This window comes from Leishmania martiniquensis, chromosome 10 (assembly GCF_017916325.1).
Source record: "Leishmania martiniquensis isolate LSCM1 chromosome 10, whole genome shotgun sequence".
NCBI lineage: Eukaryota > Euglenozoa > Kinetoplastea > Trypanosomatida > Trypanosomatidae > Leishmania > Leishmania martiniquensis.
In genome coordinates this window covers 637,280-647,970 of record NC_090145.1, presented here as the reverse complement: position 1 = coordinate 647,970, position 10,691 = coordinate 637,280, and positions in this window count along the sequence as shown.

The window sequence follows — 10,691 nt, the reverse complement described above, 5'->3', positions numbered from 1 at the left end:
TTAATTTTAATTTGACTTGGATTTAATTTCTTAATTTTAATTTTAATTTGACTTCAATTTGACTTGACCAATTTTGACTTGACTTGACTTAATTTTGACTTAAATTCTAATTTTAATTCCAATTTTAATTTTTAATTTTAATTTTAATTTTGACTAATTTTAATTTTAACAATTTGACCTGACTTTAACTTTACCCAATTTCAATTTTAATTCCTAATTTGACTTCTGACTTCGATTTGGACTCTGACTTACTCACTTAATTTCTACCTGACTTGCTAATTTAACTTGACTTTTAATTCTAATTTTTAATTCTGACTTGACCTAATTTGACCTTAATTTCTAATCTGACCTGACTTAATTCTAACCGACCTGACCTTAATTCTAATTTGACTTAATTCTGATCCTGACTTAAATTTAATTCTAATTTAGACTTGACTTAACCTAATTTAACTTTAACCCTGACCTTGACTTAACCCCAACTTCAACCCTAACCCCAACCCTAACCCTACTCCTTAATTTCACTTAACCCTCACCCCAGACCCCACCCTAACCCAACCCTGACTGACCTGACCCTGATCTCTGACTGACTTAACTTCCTGACCTTGCACCCCACCCAGACCCGACTCTGACCCAACCCTGACACCAACTCTAATCCCTAACTCCTAACCCTAACCCTAACCCTAACCCTAACCCTAACCCTAACCCTAACCCTAACCCTAACCCTAACCCTAACCCTAACCCTAACCCTAACCCTAACCCTAACCCTAACCCTAACCCTAACCCTAACCCTAACCCTCACCCCAACCCTAACCCTAACCCTAACCCTAACCCTAACCCTAACCCTCAACCCTAACCCTAACCCTAACCCTAACCCTAACCCTAACCCTAACCCTAACCCTAACCCTAACCCTAACCCTAACCCTAACCCTAACCCTAACCCTAACCCTAACCCTAACCCTAACCCTAACCCTAACCCTAACCCTTAACCCTTAACCCTTAACCCTTAACCCTTAACCCTTAACCCTTAACCCTTAACCCTTAACCCTTAACCCTTAACCCTTAACCCTTAACCCTTAACCCTTAACCCTTAACCCTTAACCCTTAACCCTTAACCCTTAACCCTTAACCCTTAACCCTTAACCCTTAACCCTTAACCCTTAACCCTTAACCCTTAACCCTTAACCCTTAACCCTTAACCCTTAACCCTTAACCCTTAACCCTTAACCCTTAACCCTTAACCCTTAACCCTTAACCCTAACCCTTAACCCTTAACCCTTAACCCTTAACCCTTAACCCTTAACCCTTAACCCTTAACCCTTAACCCTTAACCCTTAACCCTTAACCCTTAACCCTTAACCCTTAACCCTTAACCCTTAACCCTTAACCCTTAACCCTTAACCCTTAACCCTTAACCCTTAACCCTTAACCCTTAACCCTTAACCCTTAACCCTTAACCCTTAACCCTTAACCCTTAACCCTTAACCCTTAACCCTTAACCCTTAACCCTTAACCCTTAACCCTTAACCCTTAACCCTTAACCCTTAACCCTTAACCCTTAACCCTTAACCCTTAACCCTTAACCCTTAACCCTTAACCCTTAACCCTTAACCCTTAACCCTTAACCCTAACCCTTAACCCTTAACCCTTAACCCTTAACCCTTAACCCTTAACCCTTAACCCTTAACCCTTAACCCTAACCCTAACCCTTAACCCTTAACCCTTAACCCTTAACCCTTAACCCTTAACCCTTAACCCTTAACCCTTAACCCTTAACCCTTAACCCTTAACCCTTAACCCTTAACCCTTAACCCTTAACCCTTAACCCTTAACCCTTAACCCTTAACCCTTAACCCTTAACCCTTAACCCTTAACCCTTAACCCTTAACCCTTAACCCTTAACCCTTAACCCTTAACCCTTAACCCTTAACCCTTAACCCTTAACCCTAACCCTTAACCCTTAACCCTTAACCCTTAACCCTTAACCCTTAACCCTTAACCCTTAACCCTTAACCCTTAACCCTTAACCCTTAACCCTTAACCCTTAACCCTTAACCCTTAACCCTTAACCCTTAACCCTTAACCCTTAACCCTTAACCCTTAACCCTTAACCCTTAACCCTTAACCCTTAACCCTTAACCCTTAACCCTTAACCCTTAACCCTTAACCCTTAACCCTTAACCCTTAACCCTAACCCTTAACCCTTAACCCTTAACCCTTAACCCTTAACCCTTAACCCTTAACCCTTAACCCTTAACCCTTAACCCTTAACCCTTAACCCTTAACCCTTAACCCTTAACCCTTAACCCTTAACCCTTAACCCTTAACCCTTAACCCTTAACCCTTAACCCTTAACCCTTAACCCTTAACCCTTAACCCTTAACCCTTAACCCTTAACCCTTAACCCTTAACCCTTAACCCTTAACCCTTAACCCTTAACCCTTAACCCTTAACCCTTAACCCTTAACCCTTAACCCTTAACCCTTAACCCTTAACCCTTAACCCTTAACCCTTAACCTTAACCCTTAACCCTTAACCCTTAACCCTAACCCTTAACCCTTAACCCTTAACCCTTAACCCTTAACCCTTAACCCTTAACCCTTAACCCTAACCCTTAACCCTTAACCCTTAACCCTTAACCCTTAACCCTTAACCCTTAACCCTTAACCCTTAACCCTAACCCTTAACCCTAACCCTTAACCCTTAACCCTTAACCCTTAACCCTTAACCCTTAACCCTTAACCCTTAACCCTTAACCCTAACCCTTAACCCTTAACCCTTAACCCTTAACCCTTAACCCTAACCCTAACCTTAACCCTTAACCCTTAACCCTTAACCCTTAACCCTTAACCCTTAACCCTTAACCCTTAACCCTTAACCCTTAACCCTTAACCCTTAACCCTTAACCCTTAACCCTTAACCCTTAACCCTTAACCCTTAACCCTTAACCCTTAACCCTTAACCCTTAACCCTTAACCCTAAATGTCGCGCGACTGTGATGTGTGTGAGACGAGAAAGCGTGAGGGGAGGAGAAGAACGTGATGTAGGTGGCTGACGCTCCTGCTAGTCGCATGCGCTTGAACAGCCCCCCTCCACATTTGGGGAGCAAATCTCGCCGCGGCTTCGCTGCGCTCGCGGGTCTCATTTCTCCTGTAAGCAGACTGCTGGCCAGGACCAGCCCTCGTCCCCCGTAGTCGTACTTGCCCATCGTGTGGAGTGTAATCCCTTCCGCGTTCTCTCCGCTTGTTGCAACCTGTGCCTGCTGCGGAGAGGAGCGGTTACGTCGCAGCTGCCTCTTACAACAGACGCAGTTTCTCTCCTGGTGGTCGTAAGAAAAGGACGCTGTCATAACGGCGGTGGAGAAAGCTGGCCGAATGGCGGAAAACACCCTTCAGGGGTAATGCGAACCTCTTGTTTCCTGACTGGGGGGAGGAGGGGTCATATTGCCCACATTGAGCGGCCGTGGTGTGATGATTGTAGGCAGCAATGTGGGCGTCTGCTCGCTTGATAAAAAATAGGCGCTTCATAGAAACGGCAATTTCCAGTCACTGGCGCGCTGCCCGCTCTGAACAACTTCGCCTCCTCGCATGCCGTGTCCCCGGTCGCGTTCGTCGCTGGCGCCTGGAGCAGCTGGTAATTGAGCGGGTCCATTTCCCTTGTCGGGAACAGCGGGTATTCCAGACGCATGACGGCTGCGCCATAGAGGTCGGCCCTATCGCCGTACAGGTGCTTCGCCAGAGTCCAGCTGTGGCAGATCATGAGCGCCGGCCCTGGGATATGCAGCAACAGGTGGATGAATGTCATGACGTCACTGAGAGGGTCCTCCGAAAAGATGGTGTAGGCCGTCAGCATCGTTTTGTGTGGGGTAAGCGATCGCTCGCGCGCGCGGGCAATGAAGTCTTGTCAAAGCCGTTCCACTGCCCCTTCCCGCTCCTTATCCATACCGATCAGCCCCATCGTCTGCTCGACCAGGCGGGCCTTAGCTTTCCATGGGAAGAGCTTGCACTCGGTCTCGAACTGGAGGGTGTTCCGGTGACGATCCTCACCATCCTCGCTGGGAGTCTTGTGCCTCTCTGCCTGACAGATCCCCTTCTCGGCGGTTGCCAGTAACGACTGCACCCTCTCGTGGTAGCATTCCTCGGTGCTGGCGCCTTTCACCGCCATCATTCTTAGGGTCTCCACGTGGTACATGACCTTCTCCCTGATGGTGGCGGTGCCGCTCGACATCGTTAAGAGATAGGAAAGACGTTTTTTCCCCGAACTATCGTGTGAAAGGCGATGGTGGCGTGGAGGGCGAGAGGGCTTTGCTGCTTCACCGGGTATACACCGTTTGTGTGCAGAGCACTCATGTGTGTGCAGGGGAGACGGTGGGAAAACGCAGAGCGAGAGGTAGAGTCATCATCCCGCACACAAGGTGGCGTCCACGCGTGTTAGGGTGCAGTGCAGCCTGGTCAGCGAGCCGGGCCTCCGGTTCACCTCCGCCCCATCTGGCGGGGCAAAAACGCATCGAGCTCTGCTGTCCGATTGGCAAGCGCACCCTACATTACCCGACACGCTCTAACCTCGCACGGTCGAACTTTGCGCAATTTCGTGTTGTAGTCGAGGCCGAGATGAGACTGTCCAGGGTTTGTGCGCGCTGCCCTCGGGCATACTGCCCCCGCGGCTCATGAAATCTTCCATGATGCTTGAGGAAGCGGGTTAGAACAGCAGTGGCGTTTCTTGACAATGAGCCGCTTCTCTGCATGTGGTGTTCGATACTTGTCTGTGCGGTGGTGGTGATGCTTGCGTTTGGTGCAGGGAGTGAGGCCATAACGGTGCAACTGCTGAGCGCCGCCATTTCTGATAGCGGAGGCGAGCACGGTGTTAGGAAGAGGGTCACACTCCCTATCCTTCGCCCTTGGATCCTGCGGAGTTCAGTGGGTGAAAAGCGGGTAACGCTAGTGGGTCTCGGTGGTGCACACGTTGGTCTGGCGTTCAGCTCCCGTCTGTGGCGGAGCGCTTCACAGCGAGGAGCGAAGGCTGAGGAAAGGGGTGAGAGGACGGTGGTGGGCACCTTGGCGAAGATCTCTTCCGCTGAAAAGATCTAATACAGAAAGCCTCGGGTACCTCACGCGGAAAGCGTCACGACGAAACGGAAAGGAGCCTCAGAAAAGAGGAGCAGAAAGAACGGAGAGCGGGCTGAGGGCGGAGAAAAAGGAAGGCGCGTTGGGTTGTATGGTGCACATGCGACACCTGCAGCGACGGGGATGCCTTCTCGCTTGTACCCCCGCGCGTGGCAAGCTGCGAGATGGAGGTATCAGCAAGAACTGTTGCGTGCATGATGTATATGTCCGCTTAGATGTGGGCGCGCGCTCAAGCAGTCCAGTGCTACTCACAAACCCTTTCCAAAGAAGGCGAAACGCCCGTACGAGCCCTCCAGTGACCTATGCATATAAGGTAGCCCCTCACCTGCTTGTGTGCCTCTTCTCACGCCAGACGGGATGGGATGAATCATGCTAAGGTGAGCGCCGAGCCCCTTTCGTCATGCTTGGGGTTTGAGGGAGGGAGGGGTAGGGGGCGTGGTGACATTTATTTTATTGGACATCACTATTGCAGATGCCTCTTACGCGTCGATCAGGACCGAAAAACAAAGTGCAAAGCCGCGCCGCGGCGGTGTGGAGCACAAGTGATCAGGACCGCTACCACACACATACACGCCCACGCACACAACATCACCTCTGCGCTCATTATGTGGGTGGCACCTCTTGCGCGTTTCGCTTTGCATCGAATTCTCGTTTACATCCGCCGGTACAGGAGAAAGTTGGGCAGGACAGTAGGGGGGGGGCCGTACCGACACTGAGCGAGTCGTTTACGCACAGGCACTTTTGTGGTACAGGGAGGTACGGCGCTCATACCAATATGACGAGAAAGGTAGGGAGAAGGCGGGAGACAGTGACGGCCGGATTGGGCGCGCACGCCCCCCTCCTCTTCTCCACTTGCCAATGAGGAACAGAAAAAAAAATACAAAAGTGCTCTCGCTCGCATCGGGACATGCAGCCACTCTTTCCTAGGCGCGAGGAAGCCGGGGCTGAGCCACCAAAGGGTAGCTGTAGGTGCGCGCATGTGGCTGCTGCTGCTTGCTGCTTGCTGCTTTGGGTCGCTATGGCGCTCTCTCGCTCGGTACAGGCACAGACTCCATCACCACCATCTTTTTACCGTTAACTTCTTGGTGGAGAGGAGTGCGGAGAGCCGTAAACAGCAGCTTCCCATCTGCTGAGAGGGGGGATGAGGTATACAAAAGGATACGTGGCATACCTTGCCTCCTCCTCGCAGTCACCGATCAGCAGGCATACACCTACACAATCGAAAAAGATGAGGCTAAAGATAGGCGGAGGCCCGTCTCAGGAGTCCGGTAAAGGGAAGAAGAAGCTGATTTCCCGTCTGCACATGTCCATTGAGCCACACAACGTGAGCTATGAATCACGCCGCCAGGTCGGGAACAGGCGCATGGCTTGGCGCCGCGCAGCGACAGACAAGCGCTACAGCAATAGTCTGACAGCGTCATGTGAGCATGGCGCCTGTCTCGTGCTCTTCCAACGCCTGCCTTGCAGGTTGCCGCACAGCCACGCCCATCATCGGGGCTGCTACCTGGGTACATTCCTCTCAGGGTGGTTTATGCTCCACGTGCCAGTCGGCAGCGAGAGCCGGGTAGGATGCGCCGGGCTTGCGCTGGCACTCTGTCCACTATGTGTATAGTACATACCTGCTGGCGGCCGCAGGTCGCTCTGACGCAGCGCCCTCCATAGTGTGGCCGCCGATATCAGTAGTGATACGTCGCTTTGGCCTGCCCACGTCGTGGGAGCGGGAAGCCGCCCGTACCTGAGGTGGTTGGGCATTGGCATGGGGCAGGGTGTTGTTGTGTCCCCCTAACAGAGTGGGTGTCGCACTGCGATGCCACGCTGCGCCCCCCCCCTTACCAGCAGGGAGAAGGAAAACCAACAACATCAAGGGCGAAAGCAGACAAATACAGAGGAAGACAGCTGCACCCCAGGGGAGCCATAAAGCAACGCCAGCGGAGTAGAAAAGAGCAGCGCCAAGGAGGAAAGCTCCGACGCCCACACCACGGTGGCACCGCAGAGAAGCACGTGAGAAAAAAAAAAGATCGACAGGAAAAAGGACGAGCGCTGGGAAAGAGGGGAGCAAACACAAGAGAAGGGGTATGGGTCAACGGCCTGATGTGAGTGTCATTAGATGATGGTGATGTATGACTCTGGCATCACCCTTGTGAGCTACGGTACGACTGAGTAGGGCAGCGCGCACTAAACGGCACCTTTGCTTCTCTCCCCACCTCTTGCACGCATCCCTTGTTTCATGCAGCCTTCCTGGTAAAACCGTAGAAGACGCTGACGCCCTCGGACGGGATGACGTAGCGGCACTCCCTCCACGTCTCACATAGCATCTCGACAAGCGAGCGGTCGTCCACGACGTAGGCGTCGCCGAGAATGTCTTTGATGTGGTGACGCGTCACCTTGATTGCGTGGTAGAAGGGCATCTGGCTGAAGAGGTGGTGAACGACGTGGGAGTTGTTGATGTAGTGCAGCCAGTCATTGATGACGTAGCCGTAGTCGCGGTCGACGGTGGCGATGGCGCCACGCACAAACGTCCAGTGCTCATGCGCGTAGTGCGGGACGCGCAGGTCGGAGTGCTGGAGGTAGGTGACGTAGAGCAGCCAGAAGTTGGTCCAGAGGTACGGCACGACGTACCAGCAAACGACGTTGTAGGCGCCGTAATGGTAGGTGCAGAGACCCAAGATGAGCAGCATAGCCACGATGCCGACGTCGGAGAGCACGATGTCAGGCCGGTCATCCTTTTGGAAAAGCGGTGACGATGGCTCAAAGTGGTTCGTGCGTTGGCCGTAGTCCTGACTGGCAATGTTGGCAAAGAGGTAGGCCGGCCAGCCAAACGTGAAGATGACAAACATATTCCAAAGCATCGCCAGCGGCGTCTCCTCAACCAGGTCGATCACATGCTGCTCTTTGCGCGGCACGAAGGCTGTGTCCTTGGTGAGGTGGTTTGTGTGCTTGTGGTGTTTGCCGTGGCTGATGCGCCAGCTGTGATACGGGACCAGGATGGCGGAGTCAAGCAAGAAGCCAACGATGCTATTCAGTGAACGGTACGGGCTGAAGGCTTGGTGACCGCATTCGTGGGCGAGCACAAAATTGCGAAGCCGTTGAGGCCCTGTGCAATGCCAAACACGGTCCACGCCGCCAATTTCACGGTGCCGACGACGGTGCAGCTGAGAATGTTCACTCCAGCCACACCATACACAACACCCCCGAAGGCAGCCAGCACCGGCATCACGGCGCGATACATGATGAGGTACAGCGTCAGCACCTGGCAGGTGTCGCGGAAGACGTAGTACATGCTCCACACCGTCGAGCGCTCAAAGTACTTGGCGGGGATTCGGTCCTGGATCTGTTTAATGGTAAGGTCTTTGGACGGCACCACCACGTCCACATCCTTCTGGCGACCAGCCTTGAGCACGGACTTCATGGCGGCAACGACGACGTAGAGCGAAGCGACTGCGTGTATGGGTACGGTTGTGGATGCGTAAGGGCGGTCACCATAAGAATGCGGAGAGCACGTTTGGGCGCTTTGCCTGTTCGTAAGTTTGTCACCCTTGGCGTAGGTCCCATTCAGCCGTCCGTAGCAGCGGCGTGTGTATGTTGCGGGACCACAGAGAGTGCGTGTATCCCATGCGGCTGTGCGAGGCGGAGAGAAGGGAATAGCCGAAAAGGGAGAGGCAGTGGGGTGATGAAAGGAAATGAGCCAACGGTAGCCGCATGTGGTGCTGGAGAAATGCGACCGATATGCCTGCCTGCGTCTTCCCTTCTCTGGCTGTGTTCCGTTTCCGTGTTTCGAGCCCGCACACACCACCGGCAGCTTCCAGTGCGTGCGAAGCAAGTGCACCCTATGGGCCTTTGCGTCTGGGAAAGGGGCACGGAAAAAAATACGAGCAGGAGAGCCTCTACCGTTTGCCAGCCTCGTCCCCCCGTACAGCAGCTCACACATACTTGCTTACTTCCGCAGAGCAGCCGCTGGAGAGGAATCAAGAGGAGGGCTTCGCATTTTCTTTCCATGCCGTTTCACAGTCGCACAATCCGTGTCAGAGCGCACGCAGCACAGTCGACGGCACACAATGGTGGCGCAGACCATCGTTTGGTGCCTTATTTTTTCGAGCGGCCCTGTGGTTCCTTCTTTAGTGGGAGTTACGGATTTGCAGGCATCACCAAAAGCCGATCGTGCACAACAGAAACGGTGGTGACTGCAAGAGAGAAGGGAACGGCAGAGAAGGAAAGGGCCCGAAGGGAGGCAGGCTTCGGTTACGGTGTCAAAGCGAGTGGAAACAAGAAGAAAGAAAAAAGACGCGAAGACAAGAACAGATGGTAAAGAGCGAAGAAAAGAGCGGGTAGAAAGGAGGAGGAATGATCGGACGAGCACCGAGACAAAAAGATTTTGGTACACCTCTCGGGCAAACATCGAGAGACGTGGCGCTCACCTCGAAGGTGTCCGCATGCAGGCAGCACGGAGGTTCTTGAGCCCCTTAGACGTGCGTGCTTGCACTTGCATGTGGGCGCTTGTCAATGCTCGCATTTCTCCCCTTTCTCCCTCACGACTCGATTCCATACACTTAGGTGGGGGGAGGGGGATGCGGGTAGAGGAAGAAGGGGATGGTTGCAAAGCGGCAGTAGCTCAGTGCCCTCGCCCATTTGAGAGTAGCCTCCCAACCCGCATCGCCTCCCAACGACACTCGCTCACAACGGCAACCGCATTCGCCGTAGCGTTGGTGCGGTTGCTATTTATTTATTTTCTGCTTTCCTGTTGAAGCGTGCTGCAGCAGTGTTCCTCTCCTCCTCAGGGCGTCTCTGCAGCAGACCCATGCGAACTTGTCTCAGCATCGCATTTTTTGTTTGCTTCTGTAAGAGAGGGCCACGGCGGCGCATACTTTGCTTGTCTTTCGCCTCCCCGCATGCTTCGCTCGATCCATTCTGGCACCGAACACTCTCCTGCCCACGTCGCATACGGAGCCAGTGCACCGCCAAGCAGAGCAGCAGTGCACACAGAGAGACCGCATATGTGTATGTACGACTGTGTGTGCGTGTGTGATGCATGGGCACGAAGCAAGCGACCATCGCGAGCGGACCCTCGTGAAAAATGTGAAGGGGGCCGCAGAGTGAGTATAGTGTGAAACGGTTAGCCATCTATTGGCCCTGTTACGCTGTCCCTATGGAGCAGAAGAAGCGTACGAGCACTTGCGTATTTTCTCTCTTCACAACGTACCAGCCAACATCCACGCCCGCTGCAGTTGTAGCAGCGCAGTGGGTGGCAGAGAAGAGAAAGAAACGCGTACATGCGCTTGCCCTCGCACACTATCAAAAGAAAAACTAATCGAGCACGGTTAGGAGAAGGAGGCGTTGTGGCGAGGAGGGAGAAGAAAAGCGCACTGCGCAGAGATGTGTGTGGCTGTCAAAGAGAAAAGGGAAAGAAGTAAACGAGATACAAAAAAGTAAAGAAGGCGAAGGAGCCGCTGGAGGGAAAACTAAAACACCGAAGATTACTTGAACAAACTCACGCATACACACACACACATACGAGCAGAGATGGCAAGAGAAAGAGAGAGAGGCGGAGAGAAAGATGCTACCGGAAAGGTGGAG